At 42.3% G+C, this 17,825-nt stretch overlaps 1 long non-coding RNA gene across 1 annotated transcript; it reads right to left on the bottom strand.

The window, feature by feature from the left end:
- Positions 1–5,169: 5,169 nt before the first annotated feature.
- LOC138301938 (uncharacterized) lies at positions 5,170–16,198 on the bottom strand. Its single transcript, XR_011205175.1, has 3 exons — positions 15,994–16,198; positions 8,851–9,052; positions 5,170–5,371 (listed from the first exon to the last, which is right to left on the bottom strand). It is a non-coding gene; the product is annotated as an uncharacterized lncRNA (long non-coding RNA).
- Between the last annotated feature and the right edge of the window lie 1,627 nt (positions 16,199–17,825).

The following is a 17,825-nucleotide window of genomic DNA, read 5'->3' as shown; positions in this document are numbered from 1 at the left end:
AAGAGCAGGGTAGGCGCTGCAGATGGGTGGGCTGGATCCTCACTATGGGAATCTACACAGCCAGACAATGCTTTCTATGTGAAGAGAGGAACTGGCGGTGCCTCCTGCTGATTTTACTTGTGCATGGCATGGTTCCTGTGCAAATTCGCCAGTTTGCGGTTGTGAAAAGCCCAAATGCTTGGCTTTATAAGCCCAAGAGCCACACCAAGGTCCCAGGACCTGAGCTGCTCCCCTTGGGGATCAGGAACTTGTTGAAGATGGGTCCAGGAGCTGTGAGGAGCCTGTTATGTCCCTGAGGCTCAGATCACAATGCCAGCTGAGTAGGCCTTTGAGTCTGGGTCCTGGGTTTCTACTGGGTTCAGGTCTAGTTATTCCCCTCCCCAGGCCAGAGGGCAGCAGGTAAACCCAGCAAGGCAGCAGCTCCTTCTTAGTGGCAGTGCGGCAGAATGGCAGTCCTTTCAGCAGCACAGCAATCCTTCCTGGCAGAGCATCCACATGTCCACAAGTTTACTGAAGCATTGGTGTCTAAGGTGCTGCCTTTGCAGTGGGGGAGACTTGTGAAGACCTTCCTTAAAAGTGCACAGATGTCCTACCTTCCCTGCCTCCAGACTAAATACGGGGGGGGTTGCAGCCCATTGCCTACAGACAGGACATAACCTACTCTGGTTTAAGTGAGGCTGTGACAATTAACAACAAAAGCAATTGTTAATTGTTGTTGCTTCCCTGTGCTTCTCTCCCTATCATATCAGGGACCCCTTTAGGTTTTTTTCTGTAAGTGAGACTGTGCCCAGCTCCTCCTCTTGCCAGTGATTGCCCACATTGACACACCTAAGCTCCCATTGTGTGTTGCTGTCTAGGAGGAAAACACAAAGCCCAGTGGTAACTACACCCAGTCAGGTGATCAGACACAGCTGCAGGCACCAAATTGCTAACACAAAAAATGCAAACTTGCTAAAAGTGGCATTTTAAGAATTGCAATTTAACATCCAACTTCACCATAAGTTTGGGTTTTAAATTGTGATTCCAGTGACACCAGACATGAAGGTATTATCTCCCCCGAATTGGAAATTACACTTTAAATGAAATGAAGCAACTCCTATGGTATCCTACGGAGAGGTAGACCCTGCAGTAGTAAATACACCTTTAGGAGATTTTCACTACCAGTACACGTAAAACTTAAAAGCACACGCCCAACATTTTTATGTACAGTGCATTCTGCCCTCTGGTCTGTCCAGGGCCTACCCTAGGGGTCACTTGCTTGTATTAGAAAGGAAGGTTTTGGCCTGTTAAAAGCTTTACTTTGTTATGTCAACATGGCAGTTTAAAAGTACATATATGTAGGAAAGTCCTCCTTTTTGCCCTGGTCACCCCCACACTTTTTGGACAGGTACTGGTGGTTACTGACTCTTGGCTGTGCCCTGGGTACTGCTTACCAGTCCCAGGGCCAGTGCTCTGTGTAAAATGGATATGCAAATTAGGCTAATTATAATTGGCTAAGTTAACCTACCTATAAGTCCCTAGTATATGGTAGGGCATGTAGGTTTAGGGACCACAGCATAGGTAGTGCACCCATAGGTGCACTGCTGAGGTGCCCAGTGTCATTTTAAAGGCAGGCCTGCCTTGCTGGCTGCTTTTAAATTAAAGTTATATGCAAATTCGACTTTGGAATTAAAAGTAGTTCCAAAGTCTCAAACTACCTTATTTGTACATATAAGTCACCCCTAAGATGTGCCCTATGTGCCCCTAGGGCTGGGTGCCATGTAACTATAAGCAGGGACTTTATAAAAATAGTTTTATAAGCCCTGGTGAGGTAAAAACAGCCAAATTAGTTTTTCCCTCATTGTAGTAAATGGCCTTCATAGGCTAGAATGGGGAGACTTTATTTTAATTTTTAAAGTCTCCTTAAATGATGCATACCAAGAATTTGGTATCAAATTAATTGTTGTAATAAATCCCACAACTTCCAGTTGTTGGATTTAATATAACTTGTTCAGGTAAAGAGTTTTAAACTTTACCTGAAAAGTTGCCCATTTCAGCCCTGCATTGTTTTTGCTGCTGTGCTCTGATTGGCCAGCCTCTAGTAGCTTGGCCAAGCTGCCTTGATGAGGTGTGAAGTGGCCTGGCTTCATACAAAGGAATGTGCCTGTGGGAGGGAAGCTCCCCTCAGCAGATGGTGAGGCAGGAAGGGGGAGGGCTGCCAAACTGGTCTTCAAAGGCAGAGAAGGACATTTGGAGCAACCAGCAACACCCCCACATCCTGCAACCCCAGACAACTAGGTGCCCCCTTAATTAGATTAGGAGAAGGCAGGAGAGGGGTGTGTTTATGATTTTTAGCCACACCAGTGGGTGGGCTCAGCCAGATGTAACCTCCAAAAATCAGATTCAGCCATGATGGATTTTTAGAGAATGTTGCCTCCTGGGATTGATTTTTGCCACACTTCCCAGGAAGTGGTCATCACAGGGGGAAGGACCCTGCACCTGATCGGAGAACCAGGACACCCCTGCTTTTCACCCAGGAGCAAGGATAAAACTGGCAGACCTGCACCCACACCTCAGATCCCCATCAGATTCCAACAAGGAAGAACCAAAGAAGAAGAAGGACTGCCCTGCTGGACCCCTGGCCTGCACCTGGAACCTGCACTCAGAAGGACTGCACCAGCTGCACACCTGGGCTTCACCACAAGAAGGACTTTGCCTGGCTTCAACTGGTTCAAGGAGGGACTCCCTGTTTGCTACAGGTGAAAAATTCCTATCCAGAGTCCCCTGCACCAACTCCTGAAGAAAGCGACCAGCTGACCACTGTCCAGTGGCCAAAAAGGAGTTTGCGCCAGGCGCATTCTGGGAGTTGTAGTCCGCACCCCCCAAGGACCATCTCAGAACTTCTGGACCCTTGGGGTGAGCTGTGAACCCCAAAAGAACCTTAAAAGGACATCTGGGAGAAGTCCCAGAAGTTTGGAGAAGTTTGGACAACTTTTGAAAAAAAGCTCCATAGAGGGACCGACCCGCCGCGGCAACTCTAGCTGGCTTGCCTCAACCGCGACCCGGCCTGATTTGCTGGTTCGTCCCGGTAAAGAAAAATCTCCGAAAAAGAGACTAAGGGGGTCATTCTGACCCTGGCGGTCATGGACCGCCATGGCGGAGGGCGGCGAAAGCACCTCCAACAGGCTGGCGGTGCTTCCGTGGCATTCTGACCGCGGCGGTACAGCCGCGGTCAGAGACGGGAAACGGGCGGTGTACCGCCGGTTTCCCGCTGCCCTGGGGAATCCTCCACGGCGGCGCTGCTAGCAGCGCCGCCATGGGGATTCCGACCCCCTTACGGTGTTCGCCGCCAGGAACCGGATGGCGGTAAGGGGTGTCGTGGGGCCCCCTAACAGGGCCCCACCAAGATTTTCAGTGTCTGCCAAGCAGACACTGAAAATCGCGACGGGTGCAACTGCACCCGTCGCACCCCTTCCACTCCGCCGGCTCCATTCGGAGCCGGCATCCTCATGGAAGGGGCTTTCCCGCTGGGCTGGCGGGCGGCCTTCTGGCGGTCGCCCGCCAGCCCAGCGGGAAACTCAGAATTACCGCAGCGGTCTTTTGACCGCGCAGCGGTATTCTGACGGCGGTACTTTGGCGGTCGGCCTCCGCCACCCGCCAAAGTCAGAATGAGGGCCTAAGTCTGAAGGTAAAAAGTTGACCGGGACCTCCCAGCCAGCGTATCCGAGGAGGGCTCCATGGACGTCGGATCAAGATCCAGGTTTACCCCGGTCGAAGGATTTTCACCTCGAAAAAACGACTAAGTCTGAAGGTAAAAATCTCCACCAAGGATTCCAGCATCGCGTATCCAGAGAAGGGCTCCAGGAGGTCGGATTGGACTGGCAGGTTCGTCCTGCTGAAGAAAATCTTTAAAAAAAAGCCTAAGTGTGAAGGTAAACTTTTAACCGAGGCCTCCCGCGGCCTGTAGCCGTGCAGGGCTCCATCGCGGTCGGCCTTAAACTTTGACTTTGCCCCGGTCGAGGTGCAACCAGATGACCCGGTTGGCGCTTTTTGTTTCTAGGCGCTAAAAAATAAAAAAATTACAAAATTCATATCTCCGGTTCCCCTTACCCGATTGTATTTGTTTTGGTGTCATTTTAAAGATAAAAATATAATCTGTTTTTATAAATTGGTTTTGGATTTTTAAACTGTTTCCTGTGTTTTATTTAAATACTGTTTTGTGATATTTGAATGCTTTACACTCTGGGGGTTATTCCAACTTTGGAGGAGGTGGTAATCCGTCCCAAATGTGACGGATTTACCACCAGCCGTATTACGAGTTCCATAGGATATAATGGACTCGTAATACGGCTGGTGGTATATCCGTCACTTTACCGTCACTTTTGGGACGGATTACCACTTCCTCCAAAGTTGGAATAACCCCCTCTGTCTCCTAAATTAAGCCTTGACGCTCGTTGCCAAGCTACCAAGGGTTGAGCTGGGGTTAATTTACTGAGACCTAACTGGACCTTAGTGGAGGTTAGTGGCCTATTGCTAAGTGTAGGTACCTACCTGGTCACTAGTCCTATTTAAATAATAGGCCCCAGTCACATGTAATGCACTTTGCTAGGGGGGTATATGTACATTAAATATGCCAGCTGTGGCTAAGCCAATATTACCCTGTTTTAAGCAGGAAGAACAGCGCTCGTTAGCAGTGGTAAAGCGCACAGAGTCCTAAAGCCAACAAAAACATATTCAGCAAAAATGTAGGAGTGAACTTAAAAAGTTTAGGTATGACCCTGCAGAGAGGACCATTTCCAACAAGTGCCTTCTATATTAACACAGTTTCAGTTAGTAATAACATGAAAGCCTAGTTGATGTAGCACCCCATCTTAAATATTGTACTATATGGTAATCATTTTGATATTTAAGTTTCCCGAACCAATAAGTGATGTACAATATCATTGTGATTGCTTGTGAAAAGATATTCCTTTGTTTGGAAAAGATTAGATATGAAATAGAATCAATATAAGGATGAAAAACAACATGTTTGTGATACGTTCATCCCATTTACTTGTACAAATACCACCATTTATTTGGTTTTATAATTAAAGAAACCACGAAAACATTTATGCATATTTCCTTTTAGCCAAAAATAGTTTATTAACAGTTTTGTACCAAAATCATGTGTAATACTATACAAGAGTCGACATAAATGTACTAAATAGTAGTTCAGTGTACTGAACAAGGCAAAACAGAAGTCCTATTTTAGAGCATCTCTTTTGACTTTTTTCATTGTTTGAACTTCATCATGTTCATCCTCATAAGAGGGTAGGAGGTATCCTCTCATTAGCACTAGTTCTGCTTCATATCTATTTAGGCCTTCCATTTTTTGGAGCAGTTTGAGTGTTATCTGCAATGGAAAAACAAACAAAAAAATTAAAAATCTCCATACTTTTTACTTTTGAATTAAAGGTTACATAGAAAGTAAAGATACCATTTGACATGCCTTACAAGAAAGTTGCCTGTTATTTCTCTTTGAAATATATATATATATATATATATATATATATATATATATATATATATATGAGCAACAATGTTTACTATGCATTTTTCCCCAAGCTTGTCATGGACGGAGAAGGCCAGGGTGTTTTACAGTACCTGCAGAATCCATCTTATAAACATATTTTCAGCACACTGGATCTTATCAACCCTCATGTATCCCCATACATCACGTCTACATAGAACCTTGGAGATGCGCTTGGTCTGATATAGCTCAACTAAAATGCTTGGAGACCAAGAGCTTGAAGTCCAGGTTAAACTGGCTACTGCCCCTGTGGCCTTATCAAGCTTGCATCTCCTTTCCTCAATCTGGAGTTTCCAATTGTTATTCACATCAAATAGCACCATAGGTAAGAAAAAGCCAATACTTTGGCCAATGTGTGATTGCCCACCTTAAAGGTTTTGGTGTATCAGGGACCTGACATATGATTTTGTGAAGTTTATCTCAAGGTCAAAACTATCCATAAACGCAACAAACGTGTGCAGTAGTGACTTCAAGCTCACCATAGTTCATGCCATGAGGCATACAATAAAACAGGGAGCGGTCTAGTACCCACCCTTTGGCAGTCAGCCAGCACTGAGAGGAGAGCCTGTTCAAGTCCATTAATGTAAAGGGTGAGCAAGAAAGGGGTGGATATACATCCCTGGTGGACATCCCCACTCCTGCCAAAGTGCTGGGTGCAATCCGAACCCTGTGAATACCGCACCAAAGCTGAAGTTGGTATACAAGTTTGATAAAAAATGCACAATGTCTGGACCCATCCACATCACAAGAAGCAGGCCCCACATTTTCCTGAGATTGACCCTGTCAAAGGTGGACATGAGGTCCATAAATACCAGGTGAAGTGATCCAGGCCAGATTGGACCTTAAAAAATATATAATTTGTATCTGCTTTCAACATCATTCTATTTAAGAGTACCCTCCCAAGGACCTTCACCTCTGCGTCAATTACTGATATGGGCTGATTGCAATGTGAGTTGTTTGCGTCCCATAATTAAATATCGGTGTAATTACAGCAGTGGACCATGAGTCCAGCCACCCTCCCTCGCTGCGGCATTGAGAGCCATTGTCAAGGCTGGCCACCAAATCAATGTTGTCCACAAACAAGTCAGAGGGTATACCATTGGGTCGTGGGATCTTATTGTGAGATAACACCTGAATACTCTGAGAAACTTTATCTAAGGTAAAGAAAATATTAACTCTGCCCACCAGTAAATTACCCTGGCCGTGAACCCCTTTAAAATGTTCCACCCATTGTTGCTCCAAAATGTGGTGACATAAAGTATAGTTACGTTGGCAAAACAAGGCCTATTTATCGTCCTACAAACCAGAGAGCTCTTTCTAGTTTCACAGGCATAAGCGAAATCCTCCCTTGGGGTCTTATTTAAGATCAACTTGTGGTTTGCTAAGGCCTTATCATATTTCTTCCAACATACATGTACCTTGAGAATATAGATATATTCTCAAGGTACATAGATGTGGAGTTAACAATGGTAAATCTATACATACCTATTTGCACCTACAGTCGCAATAGTTTGTTTTCCAAAATGTTTGACATGACATTCTGTCCACACAATATTTTACACTTTGATATTCTACCAGACACTGTTTGTATTTCTCTCATAAACTTTGATACACTATGACTTGACTTAGTATACTATATATAAAAGCAGGCTGAGACATTGTCTTTTATGGAGGGATATGTCACCAACCACAAACACAACACATACTTAAAATCACGGATATGTGTATGTATGTATAGAAAAACACATACATACACCACTTTTATGGTTGAAAACAAACAAGGCCAATACCTGTCTCCACTCTCAATCTAGTCTCTCATGTTGTTGGTGAGACGGTTATTAATGCCTGGTCATCACATACTTTCAATCTATGCGCAGTAGTCCCATAGTCTAGCGACTTGTCTCTGGTTATTGATGACATTGCTCTTCTGTCTCAATTTTCGCAGGTAGTGTATGACCAATGGAGTAGTCTTTGCAAATTGACTTACTTCTATGTCACTTTTCTGAATTGCGAGAGGAGACAGCTTGTCATTTTGCATGTAAAATTGTTTATCACATTGTGTTTTTGTGTGTCAGTGTGTGGCCCTGCAGTTTTTTCGACTCACATAAATTCCAAAGCTACGGAGATAGTTAGCGCTGCCATCTTTAAAATTGCTTGACCCTCTGAAATCTATACTATGCTGGACTACACTTCAGAGAGATTCTTCCATGGTACCGAATAGCTACAGGCACGTCCTGGGCTACTTGTTGGAGAGATTTTGTTCACTAAATAGTTACGAGCTTCATAAAAAGAGCCAGGGTGTGGGGCTTCAATTATGATACCCATTATGAGCAGTATTCTACGTAACGTTAATTCTGGGAGGGGTGCTGATTTAATGAAAATCGTTCGTAGAACCCTGGCAATCTCTTGTTTAAAGAAGATTTACTAGGTAATCTGCCACTATGGGTTGGATTATTCACTTAATTCCTCATTTCCTCAGATGTGTTTGTGCATATTATATCCCCTTTTAGCATGCAAAATCTTGTGCTAAAAGTAAACAGACACTCAGGGCCTCATTTACAAGAAAGTGGCGCATCAGCTCTAATGCGCCACTTTTCTTGTGTCGCCCAGCCCCCCTAATGTCACCATGTTAGCGTTGCACTTATTTTACAGTGCATCATGGCACCTTTAGTGGTTACACAGCACAATAGCGCCAACATTTATGACGCTATTGTGGTGCTTTGATGGAATGGCACCATAAATTATGGCGCTAGTCCACCAAAGTACAGGGGGCCATTAGATACAATGGGGATGTCAGTTTAACGCCTGCCCTAAAATACCCTTTAAATGCGTTAAAAATGATGGGAAAATTAGTGCTGTGAAATCTTGTAGATTTTACTGCACCTTTTTTCTGTGCCTTCCTGTGTGGGAATGCCCCCTTGCATAAATTATACCTGGTACAGGTATAATGTGGAGCAAGAGGTTACAAAGTGGCACAATGCAACCATTGCACCACTTTGTAAATATGGCAGCCTCCTTAAAACTGCCTTAACGTTAAAAGAAAATGATGCTAGGGTTGCGCAACAAAGCACAAGGGGCTTGTAAATAAGCCCCTCAATGTTTCCAAGTAGCTCATAATTCAAATTGGACCTATAAGTGGTGTTACTAGCCGCATTTGATTTACAAGCTATAGTTTTTTTCTAGGAGAGTCCTCAGGGCCCTGTATGAACCATGCTGTGACATGCTAACATGTGTGAAAGGGCTAGGCTGTTAAACTAATCCATGCTCAGACTAATATGTCTAATATATATTGTTTTGCTTACTTGTAATATCAAAAGAAAGCTTCCAGTTTGCATCACCAACTAAAATTGCAGGATGGTGTCCACATCGAATGCAACAGAAGTTGTAGGAATATTTCCTCATTGCTGAGAAATGAAAGAATGCCTTTCTAAGCGTATCATGATGAAATGTCATCCCCATGAAGTCTTCCATTGTAGTTAAGAATCGTCCAATTGCTGTGTGGTTCTATGGAGTATAAATAATTGCAAATATTTTAACATAATCTGATCGTTTTTTTATATAATATTTAAATGTAACAAAAGATTATCACATGCCAATATTAATTATATTAAAATGAATAACATTTGGAAATTTTAAAGCACATGAACAAAAACTGATCGAAGGAAAAAGCAATTGCATTTAAGTTAAAATTATTCCCACCTGAAAAGTAATTTTTTATGTTTAGGCTGTCGATGATACATAACAATCTATATCTATATCCCTATCTCTCTTTCTCTCTCTCTGTGTGTGTATATATATATATATCTATATATATATATATATATAGAGATATATATATATATGTATATATATATATATATATATGTATATAGATATATATATATATATATATATATATATAGATAGATAGATAGATAGATAGATAGATATAGATTCATGTCTTGAAGTATTTGCAATATGCCTTTCTTAGTAATTATTCTTACTATATGTAAAGTGTAAAATGAAAATCAATATCAATTTGCTTTCATTTGTTACAGTAAACGTCTGCTCTAAATATGTTTGGCTTGTAGAAATATGTCTACAAAGGTTTATGACAAGGAAAGAATCAGGCATCAAAACAAATGTTTTTTTAGATCATTACACTGAAGAAAAATTGTATTAGTTAAATAGCATTTGATCAAAATATACATGTGGAATGTGAAATATTACATAGGCAAAAATCAGTACGATCAAGATTATGTAAAAACATATATGCTGATGTATAAATCATGTACTGAGCTGCAAAGCGGAAAATTGATTTGGTTACCCATGCTGAGGCACAGAAAAGGCATCATGCACTCAGTGAAATCAGTTTGCATGTAAATATATTGCAATCTCTATATTATTCTTTCAAAGTAAAATCATCCAGCACTTTTAAAATAACATTAATCGTCACAATGTAAAATTAAATTGAATTGGAATGTAATTGTTGAAGATTTCAAATATTTACAAACTATTCTAAAAGCTCACACAAACATACACACATACATACCTACCTGAAATGAAGAGGTCATAAGAATGCACATTGGAATAGTAAAAAAAAAGCCTGCCAATAAAATTGTGAAATCCTGAAGAATATTCTTGATACTGGACAGAGGTAGCACAAATTGGACAAATCTTCACATTAACATATATACCTGATTCAAAGATAAAAATGACATAGAAATTATTATATCAACCAAGAGAGGGATCGGGAGAATTAAAGGTCCAGTGCACATGCTCCCTATACATATAATCAATAACAAAGGTGCACTGTTCCTGACTATAGGGTGAACAGTTAAAGTTTAGGAGCTAGAACCCTCACACACCCAGTGGGTGTCATGCTTCATCATCGGGAAGCTCCTCGTCAGACCGGCTGGTGCAATGTCTGACGGGCTCCCCTTTCGGGGGCTCTTTGCCGGAGATCTTTTTTGGTGTGTGGTGGCTGCCGTTGAAGTTGTGGAGGTCAGACACTCTGAATGGCAGGAGAGTGGAAAGAATTTAAGATTGATTAGAAACCCCTGAACTCATTCTGTTTAATATGTATCCAGAGGGGTTACGATCAAGATTAAAAACACTATTAAGTGGAGATTGAGAATAATGCTCAGCCACTTAAGAAAGCCTGGAGTACTGGGAAATTGTCACCTGCCCCCTAGGGTCTGGTCAACATGTTTCGCGTAATTTTGGTCGTGAAAGATCCTTTAACGCTTCATCAGGACCTACATCAAACTAGACTTCTCCTGGCTATATACAAAAAGAAAGGAAACACTATCTAATAATGTGTATGGAAGGTAAGTAGCAGTCACTTACATTTATGTGAACTGTCTCGTCAGTAGTCTGTAACAATAAATGTCGCCCTAGAAATAAAAAAATATAATACACACAAAACTGAGAGCACGGTTGTTTGAACTTCACCCCCAATGTGAATCTGTGCATCACGTGGTGTCAAAATAAAAATAAAAAAACACACAATATTTGCTTACCCGCCCTCTCCGTATGGGGGGCCCCTTAGGGAGTAGCACGATCCAGCCTATAGCTTCTGGTGGGGGTAAGAAGTTATTAATACATGAAAAACTATATATATATGACCGCCTTCAGTGGGGGACAATATCTGCAATAGAATAACCCCTAAAACAAAAGGTATTGGTGCCGAGATAAATTAATATACAGTGCAACGTTGAATAACATCGTTCTGACATCATCATAATTTGTAGATCTCATATCTGTGAAAAAGCCATATATAAATACCTTTTTGTCTTTAACAAATATCTGCTAGAGTAACTGGCTCCATAAGTTAATAGTAATAATATCTCATGGATTAAAGCATATTTCCATCCGACCATCGTTTGGGATCAAGCAGTCTCACTCGGTCAGAGTATATTTAACTTAGTGAAAAAATCCAGAGCTAGTCTCTTTAGAGCGCTATCCTCGAAGTACAAGAACCCCCCCACCTCACTTACTTGTCTATAGGTGTCTTCAATTTGAGACACCTACCCGCAGGCGTGCTCACCCTGGAAGTGGAGGATCGAAGTTCGATCGGTTCATTATAAACACGGTTACGGAGCTAATTACTTCCGCGTTGTGACAACGTTAGCTCATGGAAATAAAAAACGGACTACAGGAAGTCCGAATAGTTAGCAAGTGTCGGATTGTACACTATCAGTGCGTCGGCCATTTTTAAAAAGGGTTGAGGCGGCTGATCTGAGGTAGAATTAAGAGAATATAAACAAAGGCCACATGGTAAAAGTATATTTGTCAAACGTCACAAATGAATTTATGTAGTCAGTATATGAGATTGTAAGTCATAGATCAGGCAAGCTATAAACTAGCAGTAAAGAAACGAAGGTTCATTGTTCTTTTTATTCAAAAACCAGAAAAGTTCAGGGATAAACCCATTGATTGGGGGGCATAAGTGTTTATGAAAAAATTCGTCTTATTTGATGAAAAAAAGTCAATGGTCCATGATCTTATCGAGACAAAGATGCCCAAGGGATATCATCGTTAAGCCCAGTAATGTTGGTATGTAATTTAAACACCCAGCGTTGTTCTAATCTAAACAGTGATTGGGAGGAGTCATTAATGAACTTAGAGGATTCCAACACTACCCAGCGCAAATCGTCTGGATGGTGGGGTTTTTCAAGAAAGTGCGCACTTAATTTAGTAGTTATTCGGCCACATCTAATATTACTTCTGTGTTCATTGATCCTTGTCTTAACAGGTCTAGTGGTCATTCCTATATATCGTAGACCACATGGACATGTTATCATGTACACGCAATACTTCGTATTGCAGTTTGTATGTTTTGTAAGGTTCCATTGGCCGATGGGTGCTAGATCAAGTGTCTTAGTATGATATGTCAACGGACAGACGTTACATTGTCCACATGGGTAGTGTCCTGATACTGGAGGAAGATTCCAGAGTGATGTCTGGGTCTGTGTGATGTTTCTAGGACGAGTGTGGATTATCAGGTCCTTAATATTCTGTGATCGTTTAAAGGCAAAAAGTGGTCTAGGAATGTTACAGCCACTGCTGCCAAGTATTGACCATCTTTTCAAGATAGATCTCTTGATTTTGTTGGACAGGGGGGTAAAAGTAGTCACGCATGTCATTGCTTTTGTGGTGTCCCTGGTATTAGATGCAAGTAAAGCTTCACGATTATTATTCTTTGCTCTTTTCCGGGCTCGATTAACGATTTCCCGGGGGTAGTTGCGTGCCAACAATTTGGTATGAAGGTCATTTGCCTGTGTGTTGTAGGTGTGTGTTGAGCTACAATTACGTCTTAGTCTCAAGAATTGACCAAACGGTAAGTTATCGCGTAATGATTTTGGATGATGGCTGTCGTATGTCAGGAGACTATTACGATCCGTTGGTTTTTGATATGTGCTAGTAGTTAGTTTGCCATTCTTGATAGTAATTAGTAGATCCAAAAAGCTAATCTCATTGGTTGACATAGTCGATGTAAACCTCAAGAAAGGGTTGAGTGTGTTGACCCATTCCGTAAAAATTGAAACAGTCTCGAGGGGACCGTGCCATACAATCAAAATGTCGTCGATATAACGTCGCCATAATTTGATGTTGGCAAAAAACGGGTTTGTGGATGGCAAAATGAATTGTTTCTCGAAATTGTACATGTACAAGCATGCCAAGCTAGGAGCAAAGGTGCTCCCCATGCAAGTGCCCCTTATCTGGTGGTAGAAGTCATCCTCAAACTGGAAGAAATTCTCAGTCATTGCTAAATTAGCACACTGCATGATAAAAGGGACTGGTGATGTGAGATTCTCGCTATTGTCTAGAAGTGTGGCTTCAACTACCTGTAAGGTAGCATCCTGTGGGATGTTTGTATACAATGCTTCAACATCCAAGGTGATCAACCCGTGGACATGGACTGTGTCATTAATCAAATCGATCAAGTTTAATACATCCTTGGTATCCTGTATATAAGTTGACGATTGTTTAACCAATGGCTGAAGAAAGTGATCGCAAAATATAGACAGTGGTTCTAATAAAGACCCAATGCCTGATCTGATCGGTCGTCCCGGTGGGGGTGAAATGCCTTTATGAATCTTGGGAAGGCAATAAAAGTAAGGGGCCTTAGGGTGAAGAGTGTCTAGAAATGCTGCTTCTTTGGGGGAAATCCATGTGTTATTGGTTGCTTCAAATATCATAGACTTGATCTGTAGTTGTAATCTGGGGGTAGGGTCCCTAGTGATCTTGGCATAGTAGGTATTGTCACTCAGTAGCCGTAGACACTCATGTCGATAGTCTGCAGAGTTCATTATCACTATTGCCCCTCCCTTGTCAGCCTGTTTAATGACAATGGTGGTGTCTTCACTCAGTGTCTTTAGGGCTTGTCTTTCAATTGTGGGGATATTAATAAAAGGGCGCTTAGGATGTATTGAAGCTATGTCGGATAAGACCGCTTTTTCAAAGGCTGCCACCTCACAAGGAACAGTTGTAGGTGGTGGAGTAAATGTGGATTTAGGCCTAAGTCCCGAATCGGTCTGAATATTATCAGATGGTGTATCTGAAAAGTAGAAGTGTAGTCTGATTTTACGGAAGAATTGTGAAAGTTCACAATTTAACCTAAAGGGATCTTCAGTCGGTGTGGGGACAAAGCCAAGACCTCGATTAAGCACCCTGGTTTCAGTGACAGAGAGTTGTTTAGTAGAAAGGTTTACTACTAAGTTTTCGCAAGTTGATTTTTCCCCTGGCTCCTGGTGATCATCTGGGGTTCTTCCGTAGCCCATTGAACACGCCTGCCTCTGCCTCTTCTTCTGCCTCTCCCTCTGCCCGACCTCTGCCTAAAAAAGGATTGAATGGCATGAAGGGGCGAGGTTGGTAGAAGGGGTAGGGTGGTTGCCATGGTATATGTTGGTTGACAGGGTAAGGGGAATAATTGTAAAATGGTGGAGTGGGTGAGTTATCATCCGTACTCCATCCATCAGATGAAGAGCTGTTGCTGATTTTGCGTGATTTTTTATAAGAAGATTGAGAATCGTCTGATGAACGTGACTGGCCATCTGTCTCAAAATCCTCAAGGGTATAAGGGTAGACTTTTTCCCGACTAAATCTGGAGATGTCTTTTTGAAGTTTGGTAATCTTTTGGTTTGTTAGGAAGGTTTTTGTCTCGTTTAATTCAGTATTAATCTCAGCTAGCCGGGTTTTAAATGCTGCCAGGGTGACAGTGGTTCTTAATGTACCTTCTAAGGAATTAATCTGGATGGTAATAGAGTCTGCCAACCGTCTGGAAGTATTGATGATAAGTACTAACCAGTCTCTGGTGCATTTCCAAGCTATTTGTGCCCAGTCTTTCCTAAATGCAAGATCCTGCAGGAATATCCTGGGTATGTTAGACACCAAAAGGCCATTGGGAGCGATGTTAGCTCTTAAATATTCGGTCATTATAGTTCCGTGCATAACAGTTTTTATCAGATCACGCTTCAAGGTGGACAGTTTGTCCCAATCTTCTTTTAGACTACCCGTTGGAGCTGACCCGTCATTGTTTAAAATTGACAGTGTTTGCAGAATTGCTGCAACCATTTCATCGTCGAAACTCAAACCCTGGAGAGTATCCATAGTATCAGAGACACTGGGTGAGTATTAATAACTAATCCCACAGTGAAAACTGTGCAGAAGTATCAACCAAGAGAGGGATCGGGAGAATTAAAGGTCCAGTGCACATGCTCCCTATACATATAATCAATAACAAAGGTGCACTGTTCCTGACTATAGGGTGAACAGTTAAAGTTTAGGAGCTAGAACCCTCACACACCCAGTGGGTGTCATGCTTCATCATCGGGAAGCTCCTCGTCAGACCGGCTGGTGCAATGTCTGACGGGCTCCCCTTTCGGGGGCTCTTTGCCGGAGATCTTTTTTGGTGTGTGGTGGCTGCCGTTGAAGTTGTGGAGGTCAGACACTCTGAATGGCAGGAGAGTGGAAAGAATTTAAGATTGATTAGAAACCCCTGAACTCATTCTGTTTAATATGTTTTAAAAAAGATCTCCGGCAAAGAGCCCCCGAAAGGGGGGCCCGTCAAACATTGCACCAGCCGGTCTGACGAGGAGCTTCCCGATGATGAAGCATGACACCCACTGGGTGTGTGAGGGTTCTAGCTCCTAAACTTTAACTTTTCACCCTATAGTCAGGAACAGTGCACCTTTGTTATTGATAGAAATTATTATATACACCCCTGTCTTAGAAACATATTTTTCTATTGAAAGCTAAAAGCATAGACACACATATGGGCTATAGCAGTGATAGGTTCTAAAAGATTATAAACATGCTTACTTATGAGCTCAATGAAACCTCATTTCTAACATAGACAATAGGTAGTAAGCATACTTATGCCCATATTACGACTCAGAAGAAGCAGAATGACATCACGGAATTCTGCTTCACCTGATTAAATTGGGTATTTTTCTACAAACCTGTTTTGTACCCTGTGTGGAAGCTCAAGAATCAATTTTCCAGTGCAGTAAGTCCACACAGCAGAATTACATGTGGCTTTGGCTGTAGCAACATTGTCATTTTCTGAGAGGGGCAAAGATAAATCACACCAGCCGAGGTTTCGGGGTAGAGTCCTGCCTGGTGAAAAATACCAAAAAGCATCATCAGTGGTTTAACAAGGTGTATAAGCTCAATTACAATACAATACAAAACACAACCCACAATAATACTAATATTATAATGCTCAGCGGTCTGAGCAGTCAATTGTAGGTCATACAGGTTGTATAAAAATTCCCTTTTACTGCTTGACACTCTTACACCCACATAAAATAAAATTTCTAAGGGTGATGTCCATCAGCCATTACTGTACCAGTACACAACTATTAACCACCAATTACATACTGAACAGGACTGGACTAAGTAAAGAGATTTGCCACATGGGACATGCCTACATAGGACTTTAATACAGGACACCAATGTGAGTCCAACTGGCCACATACTACAACCGCTTGATATCTCACAATGGAAACCAGATATGGGATGACATTAAAATCCATCCCAGCAGTTCTCCACCAGTTCCTTCTGAAACCTATGCCTGCTCGTGATCATGTACTTTACACAAACAGTTTCAATATGGATAATGCTGTGTGGTAAACAGCAAAGTGGACTATGAACAGAAGAAATACCAGAAAGAGACCTGCAGAGCTGCTCAAATGTGTCACCTTACTATAAACCAACTGACTCTCTTTCACATTTCTTGACCCATTACACTGCTAAATACTGCATGCCATTACACTATAACTGCACCTCAGTAGACTTTGTACGAGGCTGGCTCACTACATAGTGTACTAAAATGATGTGCACTGTGTAATGAATCCAAGCAACACCACTTTGGTAAATGAGGGTGAAAAATAGATAACATAGTGCTCTATTTCTCTGGTAGTGCATGCAAGCAGTCTTGCTAAGCATTAAATATACACACAGCATCAATGAGTGATACACACATTCAAAGAATCACTCAAGTCCAATTTTATAAAAATAACACCGATTTTCCTCTTATTTTTCAGACCAAGAGCTTTGTTCAAAGGTAAGTACTTTTTTACATATGAATTTGCAAAGTTTCAAAAATGTTGCACTTTTATGCGTAATTACACACCAATGAAATCAATGGGAAAAAAATTGCAAAATGCATATAAAATCAGGCAATGGTCTCACAAGGTTCACCTTCTATTTGTAGGACAAGGTCATGATCAGCTTCAAGTGTGTGGCTGGACAAGTTTGACCAGCTCCTGAATCAGGCGAGAGAAGCGGTTGAAGATTTTGGAGCTGGCGCACAAAGGAGAAGGGATCCACTTGGAAATACACTGCACAGGAGGACTTACAGGTAAGTCCAGTGGGTCTCCTTGGAGGGAGGAGGTTGCAAGGGCTTAGGACCACAGCAGCACAGCTGGGTTGTCGGTGCCGGGACTGCTAGGGCCGTGTGTAGTGTGGACTGGTCAGCCAGACGTTGAGCATCTTGGGGACCTGGGGCTAGGAGCAGGCAGCTTTGGAGGGTGCTCACAGGGCAGCTGGGCCCCTCAGGAGGTGGGTCTTGGTTGTCCTGAAATCACTCGGCAGGTGCTTAGTCCTGGTGCTTTTGGAGCCCGCGGAGGACTCTGGGCCTTATTACTAGTTTGGCAGACGGTTTAGGCCATCAGCCGAACTTCAGATAGGAAGGTTGCCACTATAGTGGCTACCTCCCCGCTGAGCCCATTAAGAGTTTCCCGCTAGGTCAGCGGACGGAAACCTAAGTTTCCGCCCACTAGCCCAGCAG

This window comes from Pleurodeles waltl, chromosome 6 (assembly GCF_031143425.1).
Source record: "Pleurodeles waltl isolate 20211129_DDA chromosome 6, aPleWal1.hap1.20221129, whole genome shotgun sequence".
NCBI lineage: Eukaryota > Metazoa > Chordata > Amphibia > Caudata > Salamandridae > Pleurodeles > Pleurodeles waltl.
Note: the sequence above shows the minus strand (reverse complement) of the source record. Positions and strands in the feature narration are given on the sequence as shown.